This window comes from Apus apus, chromosome Z (genome assembly GCF_020740795.1).
Source record: "Apus apus isolate bApuApu2 chromosome Z, bApuApu2.pri.cur, whole genome shotgun sequence".
Classification (NCBI taxonomy): Eukaryota; Metazoa; Chordata; class Aves; order Apodiformes; family Apodidae; genus Apus; species Apus apus.
The window spans coordinates 39,511,221-39,529,179 of NC_067312.1; the positions used below are offsets into that span (position 1 = coordinate 39,511,221).

At 41.8% G+C, this 17,959-nt stretch overlaps 1 protein-coding gene across 2 annotated transcripts in view; it reads left to right on the top strand.

The window, feature by feature from the left end:
• Positions 1 to 2,740: 2,740 nt before the first annotated feature.
• APBA1 (amyloid beta precursor protein binding family A member 1) overlaps positions 2,741 to 17,959 on the top strand; it is an 89,949-nt gene continuing 74,730 nt past the window's right edge. For both annotated transcript variants that reach the window (XM_051643132.1, XM_051643133.1), the window contains exon 1: positions 2,741 to 2,823. The gene's annotated coding sequence lies outside the window, so the exon portion shown is untranslated. The remainder of the gene's footprint in view (positions 2,824 to 17,959) is intronic.

Here is a 17,959-nt window from a genome sequence, read left to right on the forward strand (position 1 = left end):
AAAAGCTTGAAGGTCAATGCTAATGCAGCACACTAATACTGTTGTGTTAGTTAGCAGCAGCACCTCTTCAGGTTCACAGACAACTTGTGCACTGGAAGACCTGTCATGATGAGCTGTGAAACAAAGAGGGTAAAATGGAACTCTGGGAGAAAAATGCATTTAGGATATGGATCTTTTCTTGGATATAATTTAGCAGTCACAAGACTGGTATTATTAGGCTTCTGAAATTCTAAGAATGTAACAGACTAAGGTAGGTTGGAAGGGACCTCTAGAGGTCATCTGGTCAAATCTCTTCAAGCTGGGCAAATTTAGATCACATTCCAGCCTAACTGCTTAGTTGACAAGGAGGACAGAAAGAAGGGATTTGATCTAATGTAACTTACCTAATGTAACTACTCAAGAATCATTAGCTTTGTAAGTTTATCACATGCATTCTATACAGCCTAAATTATGGTAACCTGGGGCCAGAACCAGGGCCATATATCCAGGTCATAGAGAGAAGGAAAAAGAGATCTCTTCCAGGTTTTGTTATTTTCACTACAAAAGTGATCAGGTTGGAAGATGTCTTCAGGAAAGGAGAGAAGAATGTCAATGAATAAAAACTACTAGCAAAGTAGGAAAAACAATTGTATTAAAAATAGAGGAGAGGGTTTTGGTATAGCAGTTGTCTGAGCAACAAGTCACTCAAGTTTTATTATCTTCATAGAATGCCAAATTGGAAGGGACCTCAAGGATCATCAGTCCAACTTTTCTAGGTAGGAACATGGTTTAGATGCAATGGCCCAGCACCTTGTGAAGCTGAGTCTTAAAAGTGTCCAATGTTGGGGAATCCACTGCTTTCCTGGGAAGATGTTTCCAATGTCTGGCTGTTCTTGTAGTGAAAAATTTTCTTCTGATCTCCGATTAGAATCTCACCAGGAGTGACTTGCACCCATTACCCTTTGTCTTTTCCATGTGAGTTCTTGTTATAAAGGGAGCCTCCATATTCTTCGTAGCCATTTCTTGGTAGCCACCTTCTTCCTTCTTTTTCAACAATACTTTTATCATATTCTCATTTTCAAAGTCTTCATGTGTACAGTACTGCCCCTCCCCAGGGGCCCCAGATCCCTAAAGCCCCAGAAGGAGTCAGGATGAAAGAGGAGTTTGCTTTGGTAGATGAGGATTGGGTTAGGGATCAGTTGAGCAATCTGGACATCCATAAATCGATGGGTCTGGATGGAATACACCCATGGGTGCCAAGGGAACTGGCGGAGGTCATTGCTAGGCCACTCTCCATCATCTTTGGTAAGTCGTGGGCAACAGGAGAGGAGCCTGAGGACTGGAGGATAGCAAATGTCAGTCCAGTCTACAAGAAGGGCAAGGAGGACCCGGGTAAATATAGACCAGTCAGCCTCACCTCCATCCCTGGAAAGGTGGTGGAACAACTTGTTCTTGGCACTATCTCTAGACATAATCAAGGATGAGGGGGTCATTACGAGCAGTCAACATGGTTTTACCAAGGGAAAGTCATGTTTGACCAACCTTATAGCCTTCTATGAGGAAGTAGCTACGTGCATAGATGATGGTAGGATGGTAGATGTGGTTTATCGTGATTTCAGTAAAGCATTTGACACTGTGTCCCACAGCATCCTTGTCGATAAACTGAGGAATTGTGCTCTTGATGGTCAGGTAGTGAGGTGGATCATGAACTGGTTGAAAGGAAGAAGTCAGAGAGTTGTGGTCAGTGGGACACACTCTAGTTGGAGGTCTGTGACTAGTCGAGTCCCTCAGGAGTCGGTACTGGAACCAGTACTGTTCAATATTTTCATCAACGACCTGGATGAGGGAACAGAGTGTGCCCTCAACAAGTTTGCTGATGACACTAAACTGGGAGGAGTGGCTGACACACCAGAGAGCTGTGCTGCCATTCAGAGAGACCTAGACAGGCTGGAGAGTTGGGCAGGGAGAAACTTGATGAAATTCAACAAGGGCAAGTGTAGAGTCTTGCATCTGGGGAAGAACAACCCCGTGGACCAGTACAGGTTGGGGGCTGACCTGCTGGAGAGCAGTGTAGGAGAAAGGGACCTGGGGGTGCTGGTGGACAGGAGGATGACCATGAGCCAGCAACGTGCCCTTGAGGCTCCAGTCCTCTGGTCATCCTCATGGCCCTCCTCTGGACTCTCTCCAACAGCTTCATGTCCTCCTTCTGTTGAGGACTTCACCTTAGCTCTGTGATCCTGGGGCAAAACCTGGATTTGGAAGTAGCCCTCAGTGAACACTGCCCCTCATTTGCGCATCCACACTGGGGCAACAGGTGACAGCCCGGTTTGGGTTAGAGCCGACCTTGAAGATCATCCGGCCCCCACCCCCTGCACGGGCAGGGACGCCTCCCACCAGACCAGGCTGCTCCGAGCCCCACTCAGCCTGGCCTTGAGCCCTTCCCGGTGCACATCCACAGCTTCCCTGGGCAACCTCTGCCAGTGTCTCACCACCCTCACAGGGATGAATTTCTTCCTCACTCCCACCCTCAGCCCCTCCATCCTGCCAGCCTGACCCTCTCCGGGGCCAAGCCACGCCACGCGGCCCAGCGCAGCAGCCGAGGTGCGGCGGGGCTGCCGGCTGCGCTGCGGGGCCATCCTGAGCCGCCCCGCCGGGCAAGGCGGGCGCGGGGCGGCGCGGGGATGGCGGCCGCGCTGACGCGGGAGGGCGGTGCGGCGGGAGGGGCCGCGCCGGGCGGTGCTGGCGGCCGGAGGAAGATGGTGGCAGCGGGAGGAGCGGCTGGCTGCCGGGCTTCCCGCCCCGCGCTGCGCTGCCGCCCCCGCCGGAGCCGCCCTGCCTGCTGAGGTGTGGAGGGATGCGGGAGCGGGAGCGGGGCTCGGGCCCCCGCCCCGTGCTGGGTGGCGGGGGGGGGGCCGGCGGGCGGGCCTGGGCGGGGGTGCGGGCCGGGGGGCGAGCGGCCGGCTCCCGCCATCGCGGTGGGTGCCGGCTGCGGGGTGCGGGGCTGCGGGGTGCGGGGCTGCGGGGTGCGGGGCTGCGGGGGGCGGCCCCGCACCTGCCCCGAGCTGCGGGGGGCGGCAGCGACACGTACACGCGCGCCTCGGCTCCTGCCCCCGGCGGGCAGCGGGTGATTTCGCTGATTTTTGTCTGTCAGAACATTTCATGCGATGTTGGGGTGCGGGTGGAATTGCACTGCGTGGGGCTGCGCGTGCATACCCTCACGCACCGGTGTGCTGGCTTTGATTTTATTCCCTTCCCCCCCCACACACACGCACACACATACACATCATTTCTTCGGCGAGAATGGGGAGGAGAAATGGGGGGGATGTGGAGATCCTGCAGGCGCCGACGGAGCGGCCGCGGGCGCAGCCGGACGGGGGAGCAGAGCCCCCGCCTCCGGGATCCCGCATCCCGGTTTGCGGGAGGGAATCCGGCGGGGCCTGGGCCTTCCCGTCCTCCCTGTGGGGTGCATCGAGGTGCCTCTTCTGCTCCTCGTCCCTGGGCAGGAGGGGAGGTGACATCTGCTGCCACCACATACTGGTTTCAGGAAAGGGAAGGCAGCTTTGATCTTTTCTTCCTGGAAAAGCAGCTTGATCTAACGATTGCCTAAATCTCAGTCGTGGTCGGTGCAGCTGTATGTGCTGCATCTGTTTTCTGGAAAGATCAGTGTTAACAGGAGCAGTTCACCAAGGCTTGTTTTATTGCCATCATCTACAAATCTCCCTTGTCAGAGAGATGGAAACTTGGGCCTAGGCTGGAAAACTACAACAGCTTTTTGCTTTCCCCTGTTGTAGCTTTTTGAGGCAGTGGAATTGCAGTTTGCTTTAGAGAGCGTGTTGCAGATCTGGCTGTTTTCATAGCTGCTGAGGAGCCAGAAGGCAGAGATTTTTGCCTGACTCTGCATATATTAAGAGTGAGCTAATGTGGGTGTAGGGCAGATAGGGCATGTAGCATTTTTTTTGTCTTGGATGTGCATCACATTAGGCCAGCTGGTAAGTGTACACCCAGGGGGCTGTAATTTTGCATCTTCTCTGTGACTGTGGCCCGTGGGGTCCCAACCAGTTTGCCCTGGAAAATATTCCAGTCACTGTGTCCCAGGATCTGCTGCATTGCCGTTAAAATCTGGACCGGCTGCACCTGCCTTTGCAGCCCATGGCTGAAGCATTCACATGATGCCTGATTTTCCCAAGCACTAATGGTGACGTAGAATGTCTTTATTCTCTAGGAGCTCCACTATAGTGGTATGCAGATAACTAGAAGTGAGATGTTTGAAGTAACCTGGTCTAACGGGAGGTGTCCCTGCCCATGCAGGGGGGTTGGGAACCAGATGATCTTTAAGGTCCCTTCCAACTCAAACCCTTCTGTGATTCTGTGTTTTCCTTATGCTCTAGTGGGGGGAGGCAGGGGTGGACAATATAGACAAAAGGAATAGTCTGCCCAGAAACGCTGTTTGGGAGCAAAGTAGAACAGTTACTGTTGAATTCTGTGCATTTGTGTGCACTTACAGTGAAAAATAATGTGTCCAGTAAATAATAATAGAAGACTCCAGGAAATTGTGCAAAAGCAGAAAATTTGGCATTCTAATGCACCTTGGGACTGACGTGTGGATGTCTGATTAGTGAAATGTAAACCTGAGTGAAAGACAACTTACCTTCATTGGAAAATGTGATCTGAGATTGAGAGATCTATGAGCTTTTAGGCCAAACTGAATTCTACAAAGCAGTGCCAGTTCAAGGTTGGCTGTATAGTATGAATTGTGTAATTAATCGTTCCAAGTTTTCTTGGACGTTTCTAGCTGTAGCTTGAAGCAATACTTTTATCTTCTCACTTAAAATAGCGTATTTTCTGGCTACTGTGCTGTCTTCTAATAGATGCAAGGCAGCCTTTTGGAAGGCTATTAAAATGTATTCACAGATTAGCCCTTTGGTTATAAAATCTAAGAATACTGAGGAGTTGATTTGGTGCATCTTGGTAGATAGAAAGGACAGTTTTGGTGTATTGGAGGGGAGGTAGAGACACCAAAGCTTTTTACTATGACTCTTCTTGATTACTTATTATAAGATCCTTTTCACAACTTCTTGAGTTAATGATTTAATTCTCAATCCTTTGTTTATTAAAAGTTTGCAATTCTGTATCTGTTAGGAAGAGTGTAAATGTTTTCCCTATTTTTTATTTGTTAAAACTCTCTTCATGTGTTTAAACCATAGGAAGGCTTTGCAAGAAATTTTGTGTTGCTGGATGTGCTGGTGTGATGGATGCCAGAGGTGAAAATCTTGGAGCAGCCCATCATGCTCTTAGTCTTGTGAGGCAGGGAAAGTGGAGGTAGACTTTTGGAGATAAGTCAAATATCTTGTTTGCTCTATGTGGTTGTAAAGACTCCAAATGCTAAGAAATCAGGGACTACTAATTACGACTCTATAGTTTGTGTTATCTGTTTAATAAACAACACTAACAAGAAGCTTGAATTCTCTGCATGAGAGATTTGAATGGATTTGCACCAGAGATTGGCTTCTGACTTCTTCAACACCATTTTGAGCCACAGTCATATACAATGCTTATGTTCTTAAACTTTGAAAGCCTGCAATATGAAGATTGTGGACATCTTTGAAATTTAGTTAACCTTTTCCTTTTACAAGCAGTACCTACCAGTTCTAGAGCTGACATGAAAGACATGTGGGTGCAAAGAAATGGAATCTCCTGTTCCGCTGCTTATTTTGTATTTTTAACAGGCCAATTCAGTAGTCATTTGCAGTGGTTTTGTTGTTTGGCTTTAGGTTATTTCAGTGTGGGATAGTGTTTATGGCAAACAAAGTCAGGAAAAATGAATACTAAATCTAGAAAAGGTGTCTGGGAAAATACACAATATGTTAGTTCGGGGGTGTTACTGCATGTATGTGAGTTCAAGGTTAGTATCCTAAACTAATGGTCACATTAAAAGATAAATAAATAAATGACAAAATAAACTCCAGAGCCGTCAAATAGATAAAATGACGGAAAAATCAAGCAGAGAGCTAAAACTTCTAACTTGCATCTCATGGCCTAGATACTTCAGACCAGATTCAGCATTTTTCCCCTTGGCACCCAAATTGTGTTTTGAGTTAGAAGAATCAGACCTTTTATCTTATGCTTAAATAAATTAAGTAATAAATAATAATAATAAGTCCTACTGGTTTGTCAGATAGTGTACTACATGTTGTCTATAGGCAGTAGATTAACTTTGAACAAGATCCTATTACTGTAGGGTTAAGTCAAGCCTAAATGTTCAGTAATGCATTTTTAAATGTATTTTTTCTGTTTTCACAGAGGGTGAATATTCCTGCTTAATGACAGATTCAGCAAACAACCCTGTGCTCATTTTTTTCTGATAGATTGTGTGTCATATATATTGTATAGGGGTTAGAGGTTTCTGAAAATCAGATTTATTAATTTTGCTTTGTAGAATTGATTGATTTGATAAGCCAGCTGCTCAGAGCAGTGTGATAGTATTCTTCTGTTTCCATTGCTTAAGACCATGTTGTTCTAAAAAAGCTGTATGTTTGTTGCTTCACTAAAAGAGCCTTAGGGAAACACCTTTATTTGCTGCTTTCACACAGGAGGTAAAAAAATAATACCTGTCCTAATTCTGAAGAAATAAATGAAGGAGCAATGTAATGGGTACATGACAGCTGTGGATGGCAGAGGACTTAACTGAGGGTGAGTTACAGCTGCAGGATGGTATTTTTCCACCAGACCCTTTCTGCTGGAGAAGGTCCATCTTGACCTGAGAGGAAGAGTGGGGTTGGAAGTGCAAATCTGTTTCCAAGGAGTCAGTAGGGAGCTGCTGCTGGGAAAGTGGCATCTCTCTTGGGCCATCCTATTGTCCTTGCGGGATCATATCCTACAGGGTGTTTCTGTGCTGTGTTCTAATTGCAAATACTTATCAGGAGTTTCCATCATCCAATAAGCCTGTCTAAGCAACTCTTCATGGCTAAGCAAGGGGCTTCTGTACATAATTGAGGGAACTAGTGAAAGAAATGGATTAGAGGAATTGCAAACAATTAGTAATCTAGGTGAGGTAGACCTGGGAGCCTCTGCTTTCCCATTATCTAGTGAAAGGGGGAGGAGACATTCTGTGAAGTTTAGCAAATCATTCACAATGTTTAAAAAAATTATGGTCTTTGTTTTTTAGACATGTGTCCTCCTCCCCATGCAGTCCAACACGTTCCTGGATTGTCTCTTTGGTCTGTCAAATCTTGCTCATAAGACAGTGATGAAGTAATACTTGCTTCTTTCTTTTTAATGAGCACTTCAATAAAAATTACACTCTCTAAGAGGGTGACCGTGTCACCCATCTCAGCCAGATGTGAGAGAAAGGAGTGAGAAACTTCATTAGAAGTCAGTGGGTGAATGTGACATGAGCAGCACATGCTTGGAATACGGATGAATCTTTTCCTTGGTAATTTTGTTTTTCAACTAATTAAGCTCTCCTGAACCTCCATGGCACTCTTTTCATGCATCAAGAGCGTCCCTGCTGAATTTGATATTAAAACTTTAAAGGATGAGCAGAGATCAGGAAGACACCATGACATGCAGAGCCGTGGAGTCTGCAAAACTTGGCCATCTGCTACCACGATCGATTGGGCAATACCCTACATTCACTCACTGTTGGCTTTTTTTTTTTCCATGCTGGTGATATATATTAGGGGAAGAACTGCCTTTCTCTATATATGTAGCTGAGTTAGTGGTATGGCATCTAGGATGTACAGATTTGGTGCCCTGTATTGATCTGGATAAATAATTTTGTTTCTCTACAATTATTTTCATTTTTGTACATAAGAGGAAGAGTTTCTGATTATTCCTCTTCTGGTGGTCATGATGTTTTTTTTTCAAGAAACATATTTTGCTCAAAAATCAGTGAGTATGCAGGTGAGCAAGATCTTGGGGGCTGGGTATAAGAAGGTATTTTTAAACTGAAAGAGGAGAAAAAGAAAATCCTAACATAATGGAGTATGTAAAACATACATGTCTATTACTTTTTTTTCCCTAACATGTGCTTAGGTTTTATTAGTGGGTTTATTTATTTATTTATTTATTTATTCTGATATGTGAGTTGCAGTTCTTGCTGACAGTGTTACAGTTACCATGTGTTTATATAGCATCTGTTCTTATGGGACTTTGATCATGTTTGAAATCTTAGTGCTTTGGAAATCTTAAATATAAATCTGCTTTAGACTAAGTTAATTTAAATTAGAAAAACATTTTTAAAAGAGCAACTGAGAGTAACATCTAAAAAAGCTCCTGTCAGAGCATGACGAGGAAGTGGAGGGTAAAAGCTCTTGCTCTTGGTCTTTCCCAGGCTAACGTAAGCAGAATGCTTTGACTAACACTCTTCAAATCCAAAGAAGAGGCAAACCCAGTAATTTTCTATATGTTGGCTGTCTCAGGTGAATTTTGGGAGGGTAAGTACTGCCTCCACTGTTGGAAGAGGAAATGAGTAGATGTCTTGTGATGTGTGTGGGGAGCTGAGAGGTTTTTTTCTCCTCCTAACAGCTTTCTCACACCAGGTTTTTTATGATGACAGAGTAACTTGAGTTGGAAAGGATCCCCAAATGCCATCTGATCTAAGCTTTGCTCAAATCGGGTGACTTAAGACAAGGGCTGCACATGCCACGTTTGTAACTCTTGGCTTCATAAAGGTGTGAAGCTCTGCAGCCAGTGTGTCATGCCTCTCCTGGCTTTAAAACACAAGAGTGTGCAGAAGGTTTTGCTTACCGCCCCACTGGGATGGAGCGCAGCTGCTGGAGGCAAGCCTTCCTCCCACCTGCCCTCCTCCTCTGCTGGCGAGCTGCCACGCCACGCCGTGCAGGGCTCCTCTCTCTGCTGCTGCCCATGGGGCGACAGGAGTCTTGGGGCCAAGAGTGTCTACTGTGTGAGGGGAATGGCAATACCTCCTGACAGATGCTAGTTTTTAAGTCTGCCTTACTGTAGGCATTCCACCCAGCAAAGAGCTGAAACGTGGGTGTATTTGCTTCATTAGCTTCTCCAGTGACCTGATAAATTTTTATTTAATTGGATTTTGAAGATCAAGAAGGACAAGAGTAGTGTCCAGATGTTTAGAAAACACTTTTTTTGGTGTTAAATTATGCTGGAAAAGTTTAAAAATTAGAAAACTGTTTTTTTAAAAAATAAAAATATATTAAGCAGCATTCATACTAATTATGTGCTGTACAGTTACCTTTTACTTAATGAAGAAAGTCTCCGTAGTAACTTGTAGTGAGCTGACAGGAACTAGTATTAAATAAAAGTCAGTGTAAAAACCATCTGTAGCTTTGTAATTCCACTGCATTTTCAGTGGACATTTTGCATACCCTTTACAGAAACTTCAAGTGTATTTCTTATGCTATTGCATGTTTTGTCTCAGAGTGATAAATAGGGATGAACTCAGGGTTCTGCTGTCTCTCAAGAATTATATTCCCTGGCCGATAAATGATTAATGTAATCCACTTACGAGATTGCCATGACATCATTCAGATTTTGGCATGCTTAATTTTATTTCATAATAATGAGAAAATCCCAAAGTCCTTGAAAGGTTCTTCCTGCAAGACCATGCTAGGGCTGCAAGGAGTGTGGGAGAGAGGTTGGAGCTCAGTGCCTTCTTGTCAAGATATTCGGCACCAGTCCAAGGGGACAGTGCTGTACCTTGTCACATTTCCTCTCTGTCAGCTTTAACATCCAGGCTTTAGACTTTTAACTACAGCCTTATGATAATCAGTCTGATTGCTTAGCCCTAGTTTAAAGTCTTGTCCAAGTCAGGTAGCTTTAATGCGTTGTATTTTGAGTGCTGTTACCTTTGGGCCACACCAGTTTTGGAGTCAGCCATCTTAGTTGCAGTGAAAGTTGAGTTGGGACTTAACACACACTTTACTTTAGAAGACTATAGATGTTGAATGTTTGTATTTTGGTGTAGGTCAGGCTGCTTTTGAATGCAAATTTAAAGGTAATTACAGCTACAGAATACACATCTGTATTTTAGGAGTTGCACACATCTAATCATTCAATACAGAGTACATTGAAAACATGCTCTAGATTCAAATCTAACTACTTTATTAGAAATAAATAGTATTTCTAGTTAGCTACTGACTTGATTGTTTCTGCTTTTGGAGCCAAGATGTCCTAGTCTCTTGAACAGATTTTTTATCTCAAGGAAATCCTAATCAATAAGCTAGAAGGAGAAAAGAAGAATAAATTAATTAGGATGTGCATAAGCTACATCTGTCAATCCTTATTTTAGATAAAAAGTAGTTTCAGTAATCATGTAACTCTTTGGGTTACATCAGTTATTGCAGGTGAAATAGAGCATTGCCTGATGTCTTCTGCTTCACTGGTTACGTGAGTGCCTGTGTCACTAGGATCCAGTTGTTGGCTGTTGTTGGCCAGGGGTAGCAGAACGTGTCTCAGTTATTAATGCTTAACACATCAAAAAATCAGACACCTTCCCCTTAAAGACTAACTTCTCTGACTAGGTGCACATCTACTGTCACTTTGTTTGCCTGTTGAAGATTTTCCCTCTCTCCAGTGTATGTCAGGAATCGTGCAGCTTTGTGGCCTTTTCCAGTATCTCACACAGTTATTACAATGTAGCTGTGAACAAACCTGGGTGGCATCCTTCTTGTGTTGGCTTTTCAGATGTAGTGAATAGTGGGCATACCTGATATTCTGGGTAAAACTCACTGCTTCAGTGGCTCTGAGAAGAATCCAGTGAGGTCTTTGGGGTAGATTTCCTTGGTCTTCACTCATCACCTGTGGGGGTTCATGCTAGGGGGTTCGTGTATTTTGCAAATACAAAGTCATCACATCTTCCCAGTATGAAGTGGTGTGCTGTGAAGTCACCTTTAATCTGTCATACTTAGTTTGAACAGCAGGGGAGACCTCGCTGAAATGCCAATGGAAGGAAGACTCTGCTTACAGAGAAGAGTCGCTCAATGTGAGGCATCAGTCTTTCAATGCAGCTTCACTGGAAACCCAGCCATCTTGCGTTGGTGCTACCCAAAAAGGATCAGGCCTTGCAGCACTCCTGTGGGCAGTCTGTCCAGCAACAGCAGTCTACAGGTGATGTGTGTGTAAGGGGGAGAATGTGGGAAAGGGAGGAGTCTAGTTATTTTTTTTTTTCCTCCTGAGAAGACAAATTGGAAGCTTGCATGAGGTTGGTGGCAGGAATGGGTTATTCAGGAAAAAATCAAACTTGCTCAGGACTGGCAGTTGTGCATAGTTCTTTTTTCACACAGGTTGAAGTAGCCCTTCCCAAAGCCTTGCAAGTGCTGTGGTGGTACAGCTTTGTCAATGGTTTCAAGATCAAGACCACATTTTACCATTAGTTTTGACTAAAGTAATTGGAGCAATGATTATGCTTTGATAGTTAAATTATGAATGTAAGATTTTCCATGTTGGGACTAGTCACTGCCTTTTGAAAATTACATCCTGTTTGAAGGAGAGGAGCAGGGAAGGGAAGAGACTTCGTGTGACTGGAGCATTCATCTGGTGTGTTTTGGTGACACTGTGTTAGTGAGTTATCTCATACTCGCTGTAACTGAGCCAATGCCAAATACAAAACAAGAACTCAGTGTACAGTATAGAAAGGCCCTGCTGTGGTACCTGAATATTGTATTTTCAGACTATGTTTTCTGCAGTATTTTTATTCTTGTCCACTTATTTATTAATGGAATCTTTTGAAGACACCCTAAGATCCCATAGCCATAGCTATTTAAGATTAATGCTCATGAAATATATTTATTTTTTTTAACTAAGAGAGAGGAATCCCCATAAGGATCTCCACCATGCTTTTATTATCCGATGAGCAAATCTTCTGGCTGCAGTCCTGTGTAAAGGGAAAATGTATGGTTCAACATGTTAAGCTTCAAATGTGGAAATATGGAAGACATTTTCTGCTAAGGAGAAACTAATCCTTAAAAGTGTAGTCTTTTGGTCTGTTGCTAATCAGCTGTGATGCACTTTTCCCACAAGCAGCTGTTTCTGAAATCTCTTTTAGTGGCTCCCGTGTTTGTTCTTGCTGATATATGTAGCTTGCTAAGCACTGACACAGAGAACTGGTGAGATTTATGACACTTCCACTTGGGAGGAGGCATTTGAGTGTCAGTGAGTGAAAATCTACCAATTTCAATTTGCATTTTGTGAGATGGTGGTGGTATTGTTGCCAGTCTGGAAACTCAGAATGGAAGTGGTGGTTTTATTTGTATTTCCAGGATTATCTTCATGATCAGAGATTCTTCAGTCTCAGCCCCAGGTACCTTAGAAGAAACCTTCCTCTGTGCTAGTTGCATTTTTTTTTTTCCTATCCCTAAGTGTAGCATGTGTCAGGCATAGCACTGTCATCCTTGATCTCCATTGTCACGTACACTGTGTCTCGTAGTCTCAAGTACACATTTTATTTTGCATCTGGTGTGTATCTGTTCTAGTTTTGCTGTGGATACTGTGTATTTTAAATACCTTTGAATTGTATGTGGTAAGGATTTAATCCTCTTTCTTTTTCTCTTCCGTCCTATCTGTATTGGGTTTGTAAGTTACAGCATCATGTTTTCCAGTTGCTCTTTGTCCTTAGAAGTGTTCCTCTAAAAGAGTTTCCGGTAAGTGTGACATGTTCCCCATGAAAAAGTAATGATGCAATAGTGGGTTTTTATCTGCAAGAGATTGAGGTTAGAAAAAATGTCTTTGCAAAAGATATGGTAGATCCTTCACCACTGTGATAAAAACACCTTCACAATCCACAATTTGGATGGAGCCTGTGGCCCACAGTGTCTAAATAAATCTTTGTGCTGAAGTCATTGCAGTGGGTAGTTACTGTTCTGCATAGCTGTGGTACTCAAGACTTGGCAAAGGTCTTTCAATTTTCTGTGGCCTAGTGAATTTATGGTCAAAAGAAAGAAATTTTTCTCAATTTTACAATAATAATAATAATAATAATAATAATAATAATAATAATAATAATAATAATAATAATAATAATAATAATAACAACAACAACAACAACAACAACAACAACAACAACAACAACAACATATTGTTGGAATGGTTTCTGTATGTACATGAGTCACATGGTGCCTGGTTTTCTTTTACCACAGTAATAAAGATGCTCAGTGGTTACACGGTTTTTCTTGTTATTGGCTGCATATCAAGTACATGGCACTTCTGTAGTGTTTGGTTAGCAAAGGAAGTTACCCCATTGCTGCTGTGATTGTACACTGCTTTGTATGAGTGTTTGTATGGTTTTATTGATTTATTAGCATCAGATGGATTGCAGAAGCAAACTTTCTCAATTTTACTTGGTAAACCTTATGCAGTCAAGAGAAGAATTACAGTACTTTTGAGCAGAAATTGGGTTATTAGTCTACCCTGTGAAAATCAGATTTTGTTTCAACATGAATAAAACCATTTTATTTTATTTTTTTTTGTTCAGCTCTTTGAATTGAGACATAACAGAAGCTCAAGGTTAGTGGTTTTGAATGCCTCTTGTAAGAAAAAGATTTCACTGCCAATTTTTGACCTATTTATTGAAGAGAGACAGCAAGGAACACAGGGACTGAGTTAAGGCTAATTTTAAAATCTTAATAGCGGGTTTCCACTGTTGGAGTTTAGCTTAGCTTGCTGTTGAAGCTTTTTGCTTCAGAAGAACCCATAAACTTTTGATCCATGCCTTTGTTATGTGCCTTACAATGTGGGTTGTTTGTCTTGAAATAAATAACACAGAAATGTTCAAAGAGTAGGAATGATTCCTAATAATTGGAAAGAACTGAACTGTTATCTCCATTTTGTTAATAATGGGAAGTAATCTTCATAACTGAAAAGCCCTGGCAGAAGCAGTAGGAAACAAAGCTATGTATTGTAAGGAGGGCTTAAATGTGAATGACGGGGTGAGATACACAAAGGCAAACTAAATCTTGGAAAAAACAGCTCAACACTGAGGTCTACCAGACTGTGAAATAGTCTTACAGAGAGTGAGAAAAGATACATTTTTGAAGACATGAATACTCAGTGGTGCAAGGGCTTCAATAATACTGTAGAGAGGAATCGTCAACTTGAATAATCTCTTTCTGATGGATTTTGATGTGGCTTTGCTTTTTGTGATCCAGGATGACATCATCCTTGGAACTGATATAAGCAGATTTTCTTCTTTTATTTGTTTGTTACCAGATGTAGTTTTTCATTCTTGGTCGGGTTTTTTTGTTGGTGGTTGGTTTTTTTGTGTGTTTTTGTTTGTTTGTTGGTTTGGTTTTGGTTTTGTTTGTTTGTTTGTTTTTCTTTTTATGATAACAACCATTTGGTGATATGGTATATTATTTTCCGGTTTACTGTTGCCCTTGATACAGCCATTCCGTGACTCTTCTGGTGGCCAGTTGCTTTAGGCTGATATGTAAAATTTGTTTAAAGTATAGTAGAATTTAGGAATGAACATTAGTTTGTTTAATCCGTGCAAAAGAAGATGGAAAGTTATTTGTGAGTCAATATCACCAGTCTCTCAATTGGTCATACTGTAATTGCATATGGTCATGCTTTGTAGTGACTTTTTTTATTCCTTTGTAAGTGAGTGCAATGATTCTAACAAGTGTGCCCTGTTCTGATTGGCCTACATTTGCTGTAATTCCAAACATAATCACAATTTGTGGTACATGCCTGTCCTCCTTAAAAAACACAGGAAAAGTAAAATTTGTAGAAAAATCAACTTAAATTGTAAGGATCAGATAGATGCACAGTGAGTGGCAGAAAGAGTATGGTACCAGTTCAGGGTAAAAAGAGATAAAAATGTAATGCTGTATGAGTATCCTCAACGAAATTATGTCCAGCATGGGTAGAGGGTGGTGAAACAATGAAGCATGTTCAGGAGTTAAAGGTGTTGGAAAAACAATTCTAAATTTTAGGAGAAATTGTGATAATAATGCTGGATTAACTGCAACACTACTAGGGAATATGTTTGGAAATTATTTATAAGATTTGGGAGTTAATATATGTATCAACAAAGAGTATTTTAGGTCTTGATGGATAGAGTATTTTCCTCCCAAGGAGGCTTCAGTTTCTAGCTGGTCTTTCACTGCCACAGCTGGCTATCAGAAGAAGGTGCTGTGTGTTTGTACACGAACCTTGTTTGCTGCAAAGACGAAGTAGATCCTATGATTACAAGATGCCTTGTCCAAATGCTCATTAGTAACTAAAGGAAGAGTAACCTTATTTCTGTAGACTGTTGCTGTCTCCGTAATAATTGAAATTTTGTGATGTTCTTTGTCATATACCCACATTTACTGATTTTACTCATCACTGTAATACCTTCAGCATGCAAAGCAGGCAGTGCTGCCTCTTGAGCGATCACAATCCATACTTGCACAGGATCAAAAGACAGTAACTAGGCGTCAGCCTCACTATCCTAAGTGGGGAGGTTCTGATTGCAAATGGTGTGATTGTGATTGTGTAGGACTGGTGTTGTGGCTCCAGTGCTACTCAGAATTGAGAAAATTATTGTACAGCATCTCTTTGAATTTGTTGATTCCTTGAGTGTATTTTGCTTGCCAGGTATTTAATGGTCCAGTAGGTTGTACATATCGTTTCTCCTTCCCCCCCCTTTTTTTTTTTTTTTTTTTTTTTTTTCCCAAAGAAAAGGCTAAATTTTGAATCAGAGCTGAAAAACTGTACAGTCTCCAATAAAGCAGCTTCTGTTAGTGGTATGCAGCAGATGCTGACATATTTTACGTCTTCAAGAACTTTTTCCTGCTTTTGAAATCTGTGTGAAATCCATTAATTTGCCAGACCTTTCTAGATCTTTAGGACTGGAACAACAATGAATCAGGGTGGAGAAGGTGGTGTGTTCCCCACAGCCGTGTTCTGCATGTGATCCCAAGGACTGCTGCAGCAATGGGTTCTGCTGTGGAAGCCTGTTCTGTGCAGCAGAAGCTGGTCTGCCTGAGTGTTGTGCTTCATGCCTGCTGTGCTTTTCCTGTGTTCTCTTAGTAATCTGAGGAGTCTGAAGACACACTGTAACTTTGAGGAGTTTGAAGGCACACCGGAAAATCTATCAGGGAACTGTCAACATTTGGTTTTGGTTTTTGTTTCTAAGTTAGATAATAAATTGCTGATGTTGCTGTTGTGGCATATTTAACCAGAAGTTACTAAATGAGCAGAGTCAACAGTAGGACAGCTCAGATACAGAGTGTGTGACTTCCAGAAACCTACTAAGATTTAGAATAACATTAATTTTATCTTTTCAATAAATGCAAAACATGTAATTAAATAGCTAGTACTTGATGCCTGCGGCACGTTGTTAATACAGCTGGCAGTCTTCCATGTTTTTTGGCTACATTCACTGTAGCTTGTGCAAAGGTTTAACATTGTATATGTATAATGTGAAAAGTGCTACAAATACCTGGAAATTAAAAGTGTTTCCACGTGTCTTAGTACTTGTTTCTTTTGCTATACAGCAACTAAAAAATGTAAAGTGGCTGCTTCAGTATTGGGAGAGTAAGGGTACAAATAATGGAATTATAATTCTCTCTACTTTTTTTTTTTAAAGTAGCACTTTGTTTATTTTTATAGGAGTTGTTAGGTTGCATGATTCTGTTTACTTTTTCACTAACTACTTGCTCTATAATAGTTCCTAGAAATGCCCCAGAGAGGTGATCATGTTGGTGTTCTCTGAGTAGTGAACAGGCCAGCAGAGTGTGGCATTGTGGAACCCATGGGTAGCATCTGAGGCTGTGCTTTTGGGCTTTGGCATCTAAAACCTTTGAGGTGGAAATCAGTGAAAACGAAGGGTATTATCAACAGCATTCTTTCTGAATTTATCTGTATCTTAGGTATCTTCCCTAAGTGGGGCTTTCTTCCTGGGGACTGAAGGATTGTAAATCCTTGGGAATTTGAAAAGTAAATTAGTAGCAAGTAGAAAACATCTGATAATCTTAAAGGTCCTCTGACTTAGCTGATCTCACTGACCTGCTTTTAGCATAATTAGCCAAGTCCCAAACAATTTTATTTTCTCTTACTCCAGCAATGTAGAGGAAGCAATATGTTTAATATGGAAACAAACAGGCTAGAGGCATCTGATTTAAATCTCTGTAGCTCTCCTGCAATCCTGACAGTGACACAAAGCAGTATTCAATTTTGTGGAGTTACAGAATCTGCAGGTCTATTCCTGGTATTCAGTCCATGCACTTGTTACTGTCAAAAGCTTACTTGGGAGCTGAGTTGAGGTAGCACTGAGGTGTTGTGGACAGCTCTGGAGGACATGCCCATATTCTATTTGGAAGCAATTTTGCTATGTAAGTTTCCACATTTCTGTTGAAGTAACTTGTTTGTTGTTGTTTTTTTTCTCATTATAAGCTGTATACTATACTCTGGTCATGGTTGCCAGCTTTTAAATTCGAAATGTCTCAGATGATTAGTGCCTTTTTCAACTTCCTGGTGAGCTCAAAAGCAACAATAACTTTTTAAAACTTTGTACACTTCTTTGTAGCTGGGGAAAATATACACCCAAGGAAATCTGTAAGAGAACAAACACACTGAATAAGTAGGCAGTTTCCTAAACAGTGCTCTTATCCAAATCTTTTCTCAGATAAAATGACTTTTTTACTCTTCTGTCTTTTTTTCCTGATGTTGTTTTTTTTTTTTTATTCTGTTATTGGTGGAAGAATTTGATTTGTTTTTTATTTTCTCTCTTTTTTATTTGTGTTGGGGTTTTCTTGTTTATTTGTTCATTGTTTTGTTGTTTGTTGCTTCTTTTTCAGATCTATTTAGCAATATAGTAAAAACAAGCAAACAAACAAAATCCACCAGCAGCAGGAAAACCCATATCTCAAACCCAGAAATTAGTCAATTTGGACTTTTTAAAGCACTTTTGGTATCAGTAAGTTATTTTGTTAGAAGCAGGTGAAAGTTGTTCTCCTCTAATGTACAGGTTTATTAAACTTGAGGGAATTAAAACAAAAACCAAATTGTTTCCTAGCCAGAT